The sequence below is a fragment of the Papaver somniferum genome, chromosome 6 (genome assembly GCF_003573695.1).
Source record: "Papaver somniferum cultivar HN1 chromosome 6, ASM357369v1, whole genome shotgun sequence".
In the NCBI taxonomy this organism is placed as follows: Eukaryota; Viridiplantae; Streptophyta; class Magnoliopsida; order Ranunculales; family Papaveraceae; genus Papaver; species Papaver somniferum.
This window is the reverse complement of record NC_039363.1, coordinates 138775525-138792208: the sequence shown is the minus strand read 5'-3', so window position 1 is coordinate 138792208 and position 16684 is coordinate 138775525.

The following is a 16684-nucleotide window of genomic DNA, read 5'->3' as shown; positions in this document are numbered from 1 at the left end:
CATAAGTGTTAGAATGCAGATTCAGATGAATGTACATGAGCTTGTGTGATGGCAGTTCGATGGAAGGCTTGGAGTCTGGTGGATACGAAGCTGAATTGCGCTTTGGTGATGTGTATGATACAATGCTGAGTTACCTGACTGAAGCTGCAAACTGGTGGGAAAATATCGTTGTTGCTGTGGCATGGAGGTGTCAGTGAAGGGTAGAATGCTTCAACAAAGGAGTACACTGTCAGTTCCATGGGACTGAGAGTTGAACCGAGTTGACTCAATCCAGTGAGACAGGTGAGCTGACTCAGACCCGGTTGGACTTGGACCTGGGCTCTTATATGTGGGCTGTTTCAAGGAGTGACTTTTGGCAGAAGGGTGCGACCTAAATTTGGACTTAAAAATCGACCAAGGCAGAGAGACTGTAAAAGGGACATCTCTTTACACATAGAAATCCTGGATCTATAATCTCTGCTTCTACTTTTGTTTTCTAGGGTTTAGAAACATGATTATTCTCTTTATTCTTGTGATGAACTCCATGAACATGTGTAGCTAATTATCTTTTGGTTAAGGAATAAGTTGGATTTCCAAACATAGTTTGTGCTAAATAAATTAGTTTTGTCTCATGTTTTATTGATTATGATTCGCTAGAAATATCGCCATGTATGATTGGTTGTTAGTTTTGTCAAGTTGCAAATTGGTAGAACTCGTAATCATATCTATTGCTAGTTTAGGGTTTATTATACGTAAACATGATACACCTTGAATACAAGTAGCATAATTGTGAATATTGCTTGTAGTGATACATCCTAGTAGTCACAAGTGGATCACAACCTTTGTTAAATCGGATTATTACTTTTACACGTTCGATTGCTTTGATTGTCCTGATTTCATAGAACTTAATGCATCTAGGTAATTAAACTTGATTAGTGCTTTTACACATTAGGTTGTTCACTAAGATAGAATTCATATTCACATCTTTTAATGTGTTTGTTGATGACAAGAGGAGATTTGCGGGATATACTTGCGATCAAGGTATCCTAGGGCCTTTGATAAAAGAGAGATTAAATATCAATTCTAGTTATTGTTAAAGAGCATGTTTGTGAACAAAGATGAATCCTTAACCAATATCTGTTCTATTTGATTTGCTTGTTTATTTCTTTATTTGCTTTTATTTTATTTTAGTACATAAAATTTACAAAACCCCTCATTGGTATTTATTGGAAACCGAAACAATTTGACAACCTTAGTCCTCTCTCTGGGAACAATATTTTCTTTCCCTTGCTATATTATATATTTCGAGTAGTAAGAAAGTGTAATTTGTTTTTGACGCATACGACAGCGATCACCTATGTCTCTCTTCATATTATATTGAAACTCAAGCTCCTAGATGAATTGTTCACTAGTATAAAGCCTAAAGAGTATATAAGCTCCTATCTGCATTACTCACTAATGTCGGAGCCTGCCGAGTATTTTTCCTATGATATGTTCCCTACATGGACCCTTAATATTGATATGGCATGAAAATTTGTGTTCACTCGCAGCAGAGTAGCACGAATTTCCAAGTATCAAGGTTAAGGTCCTTGCATAAAAGTACTCAATCAGAAAGCATACTGCTCTCTGGCAATAAACTTAAAGAACTTTGTGTCAGTACATGGAATTCAATCAATTTTGTGATAATTCACAAGATTCAGATATTACCCTGACTAATTTGCAAAAATTAGGGTTTTGCGCCCTGCGCAGTATATTAGACCCCGTCGGTCGAAATTAAGCTTAGGCGAACTAGGCAATTAATCCTCCATGGATTAGTAGGTGAAAAATCCTACCCAAAATCAGAAAAAAAGGAATAAAAGGAGCCACGGAATAGGAGAAACAACAATGAGAGGTGTGGCCATGCCATAGGCCAGCCGGCGCCACTTGCAAGTGGCCACACCCCATGTTGCCCGACCGGCCCTGTTTCCCGTCGACTAATCAGGTCATTTTAAACTCGCCACATGCACTGGAAGTGTGGCCACGCCCATGCTTGGACGACCCCTATTTTTATCGAACAATCAAGTCGCTCTAAACCTGCCACAGTATTAAAAGAGGCAAAATTGCGGTAGATGGTCACAGCGCCAAACTGGCTTTCCAAAACCGCACCAACATGCCAATGACATGCAAAATGTTCCATCCCGCTCCGAATGATAATGGCATGCCAAACATGCCATGTACTAAATGTGCATGCCAAACATGCCGAACATGCCACTTTGCCGCAGCAGCATGCCGAGTGTGCCAACGTGCCATAAATAGAGCGCCTACGTGCTAACCCACCTTCTGTTCGTGGACAACAGACTTCAATTAGGGTATCATAATCAGAAACACGATCTTGCTTTAGTGGCGTTAGTCGAAATCCTAATTTCCAGTCCTGGCCTAAATCACGCAACTTCGGGCCCTACAACATGCCACGAGCCATGCGGGACCTAGGAAACCCTAGGAATGGCGCCATGCCATGGACACTCGTAGAAACCCTTGCTCTTATGTCCGTTCTATCATTATGGACTTGCTATAGTTCCTTTGGCGTGGTTATGGCACCGTTTTCACAAAACACGTGTCGAGGCCACATGCCACACACACTAATTAGGGTTTCGGCATCCCAAACCCTAATTTAGGTAAGGTTGTTGCGCCAACCAAGGCAAGTAATGTTACCCAGAGAATTGGGATTGATGTGGCAACAAGAATTAATGTTTCCAAGCCATATTTGGGTCTAACACCAATGTGCAAAAATATAGCGGCCATGGCTACGCCAGACGCTACTTGCACCACCGTGCCGCTGTCATGCGCTAACCATGCCATTGTGCCACTATCATGCGCTAAATATGCCACTACGCCATTGGCATGTTCCAATGGCGCCACTGTGTTATTATCAGGCGCCAACAAAATGTGGCAATAATCAATGGCCACCCTCTCTCATGAGTCACAATCTTATCCCTCCAAATTCGCCACACAATTGACAGGCTTGTGGCAAGTCTTAGGTGACCAGCCAAGACAAGCCTGATAGCGTCACATGCTATTCTCCTACAGCAAGTCTCCTGACTTTGACTTGCCACACATAACACTCTGCTACATGTTTTCCACGAAAACACTCAAGACATCAAACATGTTACAAACTGGGGGATGCTCATCAGGGTATTGGTCTGGCGGTTTAAAGCGTGCGGCGTGCAACATGTCCACTATAAGAAAGTGTCAGAGACCAAGGCAGCTAGTGGCGGCAAAAAGAAGTGGGTGTAAACTAACCCGTTTCCTTCATAGTGGGAACGTGGTTTCTGGCATTTACATATTACCCCACTTCTCCATCACTCAATCATTCCCACTTTCTACGAGATCAGAGTGCTCAATATGACTTGTATAAATAGGTTTTACCTATTTCGACCAAACGGAAACAGTTTGGTTAACAACAACACAATATTCAGAAAATACAAAAGAATTGATAACTTACGTTCCGCAAGCCAGTTCCATATTCTGATACAAGTCATAAAATAGCCACACCTTCAGAATTAACCATTCTGGTCCCAACACCTTCTTCGCTTCCCTCCCTAAGACCAACCCTTCTCCTTCACTTTGTGACCGAAGCAAGACTGGAACGACCATTTCTTGGTTTATGCCAGGATTGTACAGATTGATCTCTCGAATCTGAAGTACTCCCGTGCAGTGCATTTGTTTTAGGTTCAGATTTGTTTCTCATCCACACACCTAAATTTACCAAAACCAGCAGAAACAGTTTTTACCCACAAACAACAACAAGTCAATATCAATTGTTTAATCCATATATTTCTCCCCCTTTTTGTCACAAAATGACAAAGAAACGAAAAAATAAAGGACAAACTGAAAGGATCTTACAAATCTCACAAAGAGAATTTGCAAACCTATAAGAGTTTAGCATGAGGGGTTTACATACCATTTTAGATAACCAATATCAAAACCAAAACTACAAGTAATTTGGTTTTAACATGTTATCTAGGAAACAATTGCCCGGAGCAATTTTCCCTAATATTTTAGCACATCAAATCGACTAAGCACCTTAGTTATTTTGCTAAACCGATTATACAAATACAATCGCTTGTTCGATAAGACCAAAATAAAGATCAGAATTAACTTTATTTTTCTCATTAGGCTCTAATTATTCTCAAAAACAACTTAGACCTTTCATTTTTAAACAAGACAAAATACTAGGTTAGTTAACTAGTAATTCTTGTTAAGGCATTCGATTAAACTTGACTAACCGAAACCTTCACATTTGATAAGTCTAACTAAGATCCGAAAAACTTAGTTTCTCTTATCCGGAAATCACTTAGACTAAACAAATGATCCCGAAACACTTTTTCTAAGCCATAAACAATTCATACAAATCATAATCATTTATCTTAACCAGAAGCAATTGAAACAAACATAGACATTATAGTATTGCAATTGCACCGAAATTTTGTAAGTCTAAACAATTGATACCAAACAATAACGAAAGATAACAATAGTTTTTCTTAACAGGAAATAATTGAATCACAATCAAACATCCACACACAAATAATGGAATAAACATCAATTGTATCAAAATTTTATTAAGCAAAAGCAATAAGGATATGAAATAAAATAATTCTTTTCTTAAACATGAAAACAATTAACTAACAAGATTGTTACCTCAAATTCCGCATCCTCTTCTCCTTTTCTTCATATCTTTCCGGGGAGAATATCATCATGTTGTCATTCTCTTGCAAAACAAAAGAACAACAACAACCAACCTTTACCAGAGAAAGGTTGAAAAACCGGTTTTAACTATGCGATGCAAAAGTTGAAATCTCGAAACACATATGCTTTTATGCTAAACCAAAAGATTCAACGTATTGTGACTTTTTCACATATTGTTTCTACAGGAACCCCTCATGATCCTTTGATAAAGCCTACCAACATGGGCTAGAACTTAATCCCGCTAAATAAAAAAGTCACCCAAACCATAAGGGTTCATACATTATGAGATCGAATATCAAGGTAATAAAACCGAAATAAAACATCCCATAAACATACATAGCAATAAAATAAAGCACTCAAGCAAAGGCTATGTAATCAAGAAAAGTATCACAAGAAATATTATAAAATAATAATTTTATTCATAATAATAATATAGTTTTATTCATCATAGACTATATTGAAATAATCGAAGACTAATGTCTATCTTTCTGGATTAAGTATTACAGCAAATAACTTAATGTTTTCAGAAGTATTCTTACTATTGTCTACTACCTTCCCACTAAAAGTTCCGTCTATCACGAAATATCATCGAGTAGACACTGAAACTTCCACAAAACATCCTCATAATGATTAGAAGAGATGGTAAGATGTATAGCATTGTTTAAGGAGTTCTCATCGGATTTTTTTATCAACTCCTTATTGTAGATAACTCGTTTCCATTCAACGTCGACTCTTTTGTCAAGCAAAACTCTTCTTCCGATTAGGTCTAGTACACCATCTGGTAGACTAGATGCATGCACCTTTGAAGAGGATATGATTCGAATTAAATGATAGCATGTGCTCTTACACAAGTTTACCTGTAAGATTCCATGGATTCAAGGTATCTCTCAAATTTGTGAATACAGTATTTGTTAGAGCATTGCTCGGTCGAACTCGCATGCGTTTCTATCTCAAGCATGTTTGTCAATGTTAGTGATCAAAACTATAAGTCTTTATTTCTAGTCTATTATAGCTAAGTCTCGGACTATGAGCTCAAGGACTTCATGGCGATTCATTATACAAGTAGAAGAACTACTCAAGGAACAGGTGGAACTTCTCGGCAAAAAGGTATGTGAAGATTTGAACTTATCTATCACTCAAAAGTCTATCTACTCTATCTCCTACTCTTTGAGACAAGAAGTCGTACGCTATATATATAGATTTTGATTATACACATTTGGTATTTCGATCCGAGTATACCTAGCCTATCTATATCTCGAAATATGAGTTGGCAAGATTTTCGCTTTAACCAAGTTTATCTTTACCATGTGACGAAAGTCATGATATGTTTTAATCATCTTGAAAATTGTTTTGACAAGAAATGGTGTAACAACTAGATAACATCCTCTAAGAATGTTTCAATGATTGAAATGAGAGTTTAGATTACATAACCAATGGTGGACATAAGTATTGTTGTGGAAACACATTTATGTATAAGTCATATTCCTTGAACCAAAGTTTGCGAACTTTGTTGATCAATAGAACCGGAAGAATGGCATGAGCCAAGTCCGCGAACTCAGTCCGGGAACTGCCGAAGTTCTCAAACCCGAGAATTTTTTCTGGAGTTGACAAACTACTTGCGTGAAACTAAGTCCGCGAACTCAGTCCGCGAACCAAGTCCGCGAACCGGCGAAGTTCTCATACCCGAGAATTTCTGCTGGAGTTTGTAAACTGTGCCCGGTAACTTAAGCCCGCGAACCTAGTCTGCGAACTTGAGAAGGTTATATATCTGAAGATGATTTCTGAACTTAAACTTAAAAAGACTAAGGAATGCAGTTTGCAAACCGTGGCTATAAAAGTTCATGAACCGATTCAAGTGAATCAAATCATCTTTGCTTCAATTGTGTCTTATGTAGTACATGAGATTTCCTTGCAATTGAACAACTCTCTAACTAGTTCATCTTGAAGTCATTTGAACTAGTTATGGTGAAGAAGAACGTGGTTGATATGGAATGCTCATATGGATAACCATTTGGTTAACTATTGTTGAACCAACGAGTACATACGTTTGGGTACGGTTAATAAACCTAGAAGCGTGCATTGTCAAGTGTGTGTAACAAGATAAGTTTTTAATCTAACGGTTGAGAAATATTAGCTTGAATCTAAATAAGGTTTTCATCTAACGGTGGATATTGGTTTCTTTGTTACCAAGGTAACTTAATTGCAAACCCTGATTTGAAAAACTATAGAAAGGAGACATCTAGTATTGTGCAAAACTAATCCCCACACCTCACGTGTGATACTAGTTTGCATACTAGAGTCGGTTGTCCTTTAACCTTTGGTTTTGTTCTTCTAAAACCAAGTTAACGACTTAAAGACTTCATTGGGATTGTGAACCCAGACCGATACTTCTTTTATCGTAGTTGTGTGATCTGATCTTGCATCTTCTATCGTACGAGTACAATCAGATTGATTGGCTTGAGATTGATATCTCCGATAGGAAAGATATAAAAAGTAATCACAAACATCTTCGTCTCATTGTTTGTGATTCCGCAGCATCTTGTTTCGCTACCATACGATTAAGATTGTTGTGAGGTGATTGATAACTCTAGCTGTTCTTAGGGAATATAAGACCGTATTATCAATTGGTTCCTGTTCACCTTGATTATTATCAAAATACGGAACAAAACCTTTTAGAGTTTATCCGTGGGAGACAGATTGACCCTTTGATAGACTTGTCTGCGTGAGATAGATTTGTTTATTATTAAGTCTTCGACTTTGGGTCGTAGAAACTCTTAGTTGTGGGTGAGATCAGCTAAGGGAATCAAGTGCGCAGTATCCTGCTGGGATCAAAGGCGTAGGAAGTACAACTGTACCTTGGATCAGTGGGAGACTGATTGGGGTTCAACTACAGTCCAGTCCGAAGTTAGATTGGAGTAGGCTAGTGTCTATAGCGGCTTAATACAGTGTGTGTTCAATCTGGACTAGGTCCCGAGGTTTTTCTGCATTTGCGGTTTCCTCGTTAACCGAATTCCGGTGTCTGTGTTATTTCTATTTCCACATTATATTGTTTTATCTTTATAATTGAAATAATACAAGTTGTGCGTTATAGATCATCAATTAGAATATCCAACCTTTGGTTGTTGATTTAAATTGATTGATCCTTGAATATTGGTCTTTGGTACCATCCAAGTTATTCCTTATATTCGATAAAGACTCGTTGATTGTTATTATCTTGAGTAAAGATCGAATCAAGAGAGAGATATTAACTCCTCGATATACTTTAATCTAGATTGAGTCTGACTATCTAGTTGATTCTCTAGCAAATTATATTGGAGTTAGTCCATACAGATTTCTAAGCGAAATATTGGGTTGTGTTGTTAGACCCCCGCTTTTTCACTTGGTATCAGAGCAGGCAAACACGTTCAAGACCTTAAAAGTCTGTGTTTATAGCGATCTGACTATATGGACAAGAGTACTATCTCTGATAAACGCGTCGCCAGAAATAAAAGTTCTATCTCGTCAAATTCTATTAAAGAGAAAGTTTCTTCAATCTCGAATATAGACGAACCTTGTGTTCTGACGAGACAGACTAACATCGACATGTGTGATCCCGATTACCCTTCAAAAGAGATCTTCTCTAGCAATGAACGGGATTCAGCTGAAGAGAGTGAATTGATTATAAATCTTGTTAGAATTCAAGCTGATAGATTTAATCGGTTGAAGCACCATGTCAATACTCTTCTTGGTGTAGTAAGTGATTGCAAATCTAAAGGTAATGCTGAAGATCAGTCTTCATGGATGACTCTTGAGGCTAGCCTCAAAAAGGATGCCCTGGAAATCGAACATCTCTTGAGTAATCTCTCTATTCAAGGATTCTCAAAGCAATCCAATATGCTAAGTACTTCTGACACAACTAAAGATAGTTCATGCTCAGAACTAAAAACGGAAGCCCCTTCTAGTAAAACGGATGTGCCTGAAGTCACCATCACTCAAGGATGTTGCACATCAAATGGAGGAAAGAAATCTTATAACGATGATATTAAGACTATACTATCTAATCATTTTGATGATCAGAAAGTATGTCTTGTCTGTGAGACAAAGAGTTATGTTAAACGAAAGGGAACCTCTAGGTTGAAGAAAAACTCCTTGTTCAACTTCAACACACCTTAGATTTAATTCTTAAAGGTTTAACTGATGTTCGCATGACTAAACCAATTGGTTTTCGTACCTACCCTGTGTATGTTACTAGGAAAGTCAGTTCAATGAGTTCTTTGAACACTCAATAACAAAACATATGTCTTAATAAACATCGTCTAAAGGAAGATCGTGTCATGGTCTCTGAAAATAACGCTGCCCCTGATGATAAAGGAAGTTCAGAAGAAAGAAGAAAAATTGATGAAATGAGAGATAATTAAAGGGTATAAATAATTCATCAACAGGTTGTCTTCCTCCTCAAACCAAAATTCTTCTGGTAATAACTTAAACTATGTCTCGTATTTTGATGACAGTAAGTTTTATGATTATTTCTCACATCAAAAGGGATCCTTCTCTAGATTCAGGAGGAAAAAGAGACTTGACCATAAACAAAAATCTCTTGATGAGCTCGTGGCTCATACTTGTGCTAATTAATCACAAGGTTTGAAGATATTACTCATAAAACCCCTGTTGAGTAAGATGTGTTAATAATCAAGTATACTTTTGGCATCTGTGTTTTTTGAGTTGAGCTATCTTCTTATCGTCCATAGCTAAACTATTGATTGCAGATTTGTTGTGCTTAAAGTATTGTTGTGTCTTAATTTGCTTCTCTTTTTCTTTAGGAAGTCCTCGTTTGAGTCTTGTTTCTTGCTACAACTATGCTCAAAATTGCTTTCCTGAGTTATGGATTTTTTCGAGTCTTTTATTGCAAAAGTCCCTTTTGGGCATCTTTATTTTTTGGGGTCATGATTGTACTCGAACGGATACCCGTGTTCTGGGACGAGTCAAATGTTTAAGAAAACCCTAGAATCCCTTCCCTAAGAGACCCTTAAATATCAACCTATTGAGTTACGAAAGTCACGTACGCATACTCTAGGTTGGCTTCTGGGTTGTCAAGAATGTCTTCTTCTCCATCTTGCTATGGTGGTTTTGCAAGAGGATACTTGACAAAGGTTGTGATGTTGAGTCCAAGAAGAAAAGAACCCTTGTAGATGAAGATCATCCTAATGCTTCATGTTATTTTGCCTATGTTCATGAGGAGGCTGAAAAGGATGATATGATCTCTGCTGAAGTTTTTCATGACTTTCTTAAGTACTTTGGGGAAGCAAAGAAAGAGCTCATTGTTACTCTGAAAAATCTTGATGCATTGAAAACTGAGTTGGAAAAGGTTACTTCTGACCTTGGTCTCATAAAGTCTTACATCAATGATCTTCGCAAAGAGAATCATCTCTCCAATGCTGCAATGAATGATGTTGTTCATAAGCTCAAAGACCTGTTGTCTCATGAGGATTCTTAACCTTCCATATGATCTTACTTCGTGTTCGGAATAGACTGGAGTCTGTTTTTCCTTTAGCTTGTTTTATTTATGTTGCCTAGTATATCTTCTTTTCGATTTAGTTGGAAGAATAACTAGTGCTTGGAATAGCAATGATTGTGATTAAATATAGCTATTATTTTTCATCTTCTTGTTCTTTTTTAGGTTTATTGGTATTAAATTCTAAAAACTTTTTGCAGGATGATATTTTGCAGTATTAATTTTTATGATTTGTTACATTGCAATTTGTTATGGGATATCTGTGTTTACGTACGTGAACTATGTTCATCCCATACTTTTTCAAAAGTAAAGTCGTTCGTGATCGGTATTCACGTATTGGTAAAAGAATGAATGGACTTTTGACAAATACAAAATTTAAGCCTATATAGTCAATTAGTTGATGGAAGATAGGTTAAAATATTTTGTTTTTCAAGGATTATGTCTATTAATTATTGTTATGCAAATAGTGATGGAAAATAGAATGAATCCTTGTGTATTCCGTAGTATTGATCATACCTGATCTATTTTATGTATTACCGTGAGGCTCCGTAATATATTTTATGTTGAGCAATATACAACCAAGTTGATTTTTTAGCTTAGTTTTTGTTCCGTGAGATATGTTATGTCGAGCATATTGAACTAAATTAATCATCTTGTTTGGTTATTTAGTTATTGCTCCGTAAGTTTTCTTATGCCGAGCAAAACAAATGACAATTAAATTGATTACTTTTGTGATTAGTTTGGTTGTGTATTCCAATTAGATTAATTATGGTTTCTCTTGTAATTAATCTAGTTGAGTATTTTCGTGTCTCCATAAGTTCTCTTATGTTGAGCATAATCAATTGAATTGATCATTTTTTGTGGTTAATTTGATTGCGTATTCCGATTAAATTAGTCATGGGTTTACTTGTGATTAATTTGATTGATTTTTTGGATATAAAAATCATTCCTATAGTTTTGGTGTCCAATAAAAATCCTTCTTTTCTTTCGAAATTAAGGTCTCTCTTGTTGTTCCTTCGGGAATGACATAAAATGGGGGAGAGTTCTTTTGAACTTGTGTGTAATGGTCATATCTTGAGGGGTGTGCGGCTGTGGAATTTTAGAGAGGTTATCTTGTATCTTTAAAATCCTTGATGAATGCATTTAGGTTCGGCTTTATGATTGCATCTAAATTAGTTAGTATGTATTTTTTTTCCTTTTGTCATGAAATGTCTCTCTAGGAAATTTCATTATGATCTCGTTCTTGTACCTTTGCCAATTTTATTGACAAAAAAGGGGAGAATTAATATGTAGTTCATACTACAAATACATATGGTTTTTGGATCATTGTGTAAGGGGGAGTGGTTTCCATGTGATATGGAGTATTGACTAAGGGGGAGTGATACATATCACCATAGTATTATTGTTGAAGTTATGATACAATTGAACTTTGACGCTGTGTGATAATACTATGACATTGTATAACAATGATCGAGAACTATGTTTTCTCATTGTTATAGCTACGGATCTTCAACAGTGATGATGCTAAACTTACAACCTTTGGGATCATAGGAGTACTTGGAAGTGATGAAGATTTCAAGGAATGTTGAAGATTATACATGTGGAATAGGAGCTACTAAAGTTTCTTTATCTTTTTTGTATTCCATATGTATTGACAGTTTTGTCACTAAAAATGACAAAGGGGGAGATTGTTAAAGCATTGCTCGGTCGAACTCGCATGTGTTTCTATCTCAAGCATGTTTGTCAATGTTAGTGATCAAAACTATAAGTCTTGATTTATAGTCTATTATAGCTAAGTCACGGACTAGGATAGAAAGTGTAGTTGAGCTCAAGGACTTCATGGAGATTCATCATACAAGTAGAAGAACTACTCAAGGAACCGGTGGAACTTCTCGACAAAAAGGTATGTGAAGACTTGAAGTTATCTATCACTCAAAAGTCTATCTACTCTATATCCTACTCTTTGAGACAAGAAGTCGTATGATATATATAGACTTTGATTATACACATTTGGTATTTCGAGCCGAGTATACCTCGCCTATCTATATCTCGAAATATAAGTTGGTAAGATTTTCGCTTTAACCAAGTTTATCTTTACCATGTGATGAGAGTCATGATATGTTTCAATCATCTTGAAAATTGCTTGGACGAGAAATGGTGTAACAACTGTACAACGTCCTCTAAGAATGTTTCAATGATTGAAATGATAATTTAGATTATATAACCAATGGTGGACATAAGTATTGTTGTGGAAACACATTTATGTATAAGTCCTATTACTTGAACCAAAGTTTGCGAACTTTGTTGATCAAGAGAACCGGAAGAATGGCGTGAGCCAAGTCGGCGAACTGTCGTAGTTCTCAAACCCGAGAATTTCTGCTGGAGTTGACAAACTACTTGCGTAAAACTAAGTCCGCGAAACCAGTCCACGAACCCAGTCTGCGAACCGGCGAAGTTCTCATACCCGAGAATTTCTGCTGGAGTTTGTAAACTCTGCCCGGTAACTTAAGTACGCGAACCTAGTCTGCGAACTTGAGAAGGTTATATATCTGAAGATGATTTCTGAACTTAAACTTAAAAAGTCTTAGGAATGCAGTTTGCAAACCGTGGCTATAAAAGTTCATGAACCGATTCAAGTGAATAAAAACATCTTTGCTTCAATTGTGTCTTGTATAGTACATGAGATTTCCTTGCAATTGAACAACTCTCTAACTAGTTCATTTTGAAGTCATTTGAACTAGTTATGGTGAAGAATAACGTGGTTGATATGGAATGCGCATATGGCTAACCATTTGGTTAACTATTGTTGAACCAACAAGTGCATATGTTTGGGTACGGTTAACAAACCTAGAAGCGTGCATGGTCAAGTGTATGTAACAAGCTAAGTTTTCGATCTAACGGTTGAGAGATATTAGCTTGAATCTAAATCAGGTTTTCATCTAATGGTGGATATTTATTTCTTTGTTACCAAGGTAACTTAATTGCAAACCCTGATTTGAAAGACTATATAAAGGAGACATCTAATATTGTGCAAAATAATCCCCACACCTCACGTGTGATACTAGGTTGCATACTAGAGTCGGTTCACCTTTAACCTTTAGTTTTCTTCTTCTAAAACCAAGTTAACGAGTTAAAGACTTCATTGGGATTGTGAATCCAGACCGATACTACTTTTATCGTAGTTGTGTGATCTGATCTTGCATCTTCTATCATACGAGTACAATCAGATTGATTCTCTTGAGATTGATATCTCCGATAGGCAAGATATAAAAAGTAATCACAAACATCTTCGTATCATTGTTTGTGATTCCACAACATCTTGTTTCGCTACCATACGATTAAGATTGTTATGAGGTGATTGATAACTCTAGGATGTTCTTCGGGAATATAAGACCGGATTATCAATTGGTTCCTGTTCACCTTGATTATTATCAAAAGACGAAACAAAACCTTTTGGGGTTTAACTGTGGGAGACATATTGATCCTTTGATAGACTTGTCTGTGTGAGACATATTTGTTTATTGTTAACTCTTTGACTTTGGGTCGTAGCAACTCTTAGTTGTGGGTGAGATCAGCTAAGGGAATCAAGTGCGCAGTATCCTGCTGGGATCAGAGGCGTAGGGAGTACAATTATACCTTAGATCAGTGGAAACTGATTGGGGTTCAACTACAGTGTAGTCTGAAGTTAGCTTGGAGTAGGCTAGTGTCTGTAGCGGATTAATACTGTGTGTGTTCAATCTGGACTAGGTACCGGGGTTTTTCTGCATTTGCGGTTTCCTCCTTAACAAAATTCTGGTGTTTGTGTTATTTCTATTTCCTCATTATATTGTTTTATCTTTATAATTGAAATAATACAGGTTGTGCGTTGTAGATCACCAATTAGAATATCCAACCTTTGGTTGTTGATTTAAATTGATTGATCCTTGGATATTGGTCTTTGGTACCATCCAAGTTATTCCTTGTATTCGATAAAGACTCGCTGATTGTTATTAGCTTGAGTAAAGATCGAATCAAGAGAGAGATATTAACTCCTCGATATACTTTAATCTAGATTGAGTCTGACTGTCTAGTTGATTCTCTAGCAAAGTATATTGGAGTTAGTCCATACAAATTGCTAAGAGAAATATTGGGTGGGGTTGTTAGACCCCCGCTTTTTCAGTATTCACTAACAGTTTCTTCACAGATTACTCCATTCACCTCATAGAGAATTTTGTAGCACTTTCCCTCAAAAATTCGAGAAAGTTTCTTGGAGAAAATCATCGTTGTAAGTTTTATCCTTAGGTCTTCATTCGATATCATCTCTGAAAGAATGTTTAAGAGAGACTCCAGATAAATATTTTGAGAAATCAAAAATTTTACCTTGGCCGAAAATATTATAAAGACTTGCATAATAATCCAAGTTTTTATTTCCGATGTTGAGGAGACATCTATTTTAAGAAAACAAATTTTCGGTAACAACTTCTTTCAATAGGCATGATACCAATCCGTTCATGAATTTTTAGGAACCGAAATGGTCCACAGAGCTGAAGATCAACCCATGAGTTATGGGTTATGCCATAGTTTGACATATCAGGATTACCAAATTAAATCATTTTATCTTGTCACTGGTTTCGAAGAAACCATTGTGAGGTGAATGCATATGGCTAATTTTTATTGAAAAGATGAAGTGGTACTTCTGGTTCATAAACTCACAAGTTTGAAGGACTATTTTAACTCGAAGTGTATTATAATAGGATTTTATTACATTATTGTTTTTCAACATAGTAAGAGTTCTTACTTTATAAAAAGAGAGTCGAGTTATTTGATTCTCTGTTTGAAAATTCCTTTACATATGGTTGCTTCTAAAATCTAATCCATCAAGATTATTTGTGAATATTGTTGATAAAGGACCAAAGACAAGATTCACAAATCTTAAGATTTTGATGTGACAATTTCTCTTAGTGGGATGTTCACGATGAGAAACAGAAGCAACAGAGGAGGTATTCAGTAACCCATTTAAGTTACCATAGAGAATCCTTGAACTATATTGATTTCCTTGAATGAGAGATTCATCATATTGTGAAATCAGTGTGTCATATCTTAGATCAAAGAGATACTTTCTCGAGAAGTTGTAAGTTCTTAACCAACTTCTAGAAGATTCCTTTAATAAGAGTATTGCACTCTTCATTTGTGTCCTCCACCATGGGACCTTGAGGATATCAAATCCTGCTAATACGTTAATTGAATCAGACATAGATTCAATTCTTATAGATTGTATCGCACCAAACACATATTGTTAGATCTTTTCATGTTTGCCTTCTCTGATACCAATTGAAAAGACAAGGGTACCCAAATATACCTCAATCTAAAACTTTTTCACCTATAAGTCATTTCTACGAAAATGATTGTCTATAGACTGAGTCGAGACAATACAACTAATTGGTTCACACTTCGTGTGATCGTCTATGGATACGAGATCGAGACAATACGACAACAAGATAACTTGTGTGATTGACTATGGATACAAGATCGAGACAATACAACAACGAAGTATTTTTACTTGATAATAGGTTCATACTTAACCAAACTCTAGGGATTGTCTATCAAGTAAAATAAGAATTAACGTTTGTGTATTTTACTTCTAATTATAATAAAAACAATTATATTGCGGAAATAGAAAAGTAAAAGACACAGCAAGATTTTGTTAACGAGGTGTTGATGGTGGTTTTTAGCTTACGGTTAAAATCGTAAAACCTTACATCTGACATGACGTCACTACAACCACTAGCGCATTTATTGAATCATTCAACATACCTACGTAAGAATTAGCAGGATACCTTTTTTTTTATATACATGTGTCATGTTCCACGGCAGAACCCTTAGTATTGACCGACATCATCTTCGTACATACAAAACCCTAATTCTCATGCTACCGCGCCAAAGCATTCCAACCATGCCAGCCGCACCACTGTGCCAATGGCAAACCAGGCCAGCCACATCTCCGCGCCAAGGCATGCCAAACATACCAGCCGCACCATTGTGCCAATAGCAAACCATGCCAGATTGCCAGCCACATCTCCGTGCCAAGGCATGCCAGCCGCACCACTGTGCTAATGGAAAACCATGCCAGACACATCTCCGCGCCAAGGCATGCCAACCATACCAGCCGCACCACTGTACCAATGGCAAACCATGCCAGCCACGTCTACCGCGCCAAGGCATGCCAACCATGCTAGCAGCACCATGCGCCAATGGCATGCAAAACCGTTGGCCCCACCATGCCAAGCCAACCGCACCTTGCCTTGGCCCCAACCATGCTAGCCGCACCATGCGCCAATGGCATGCCAAACCCTTGGCTCCAGCATGCCAAGCCAACCGCGCCTTTCCTTGGCCCCAACCATGCTAGCCGCACCATGCGCCAATGGCATGCCAAACCCTTGTCCCCACCATGCCAAGCCAACGGCATTTTGCCTTGGCCCACCACGCCAAGCCGTATGTACCAAACCCTTG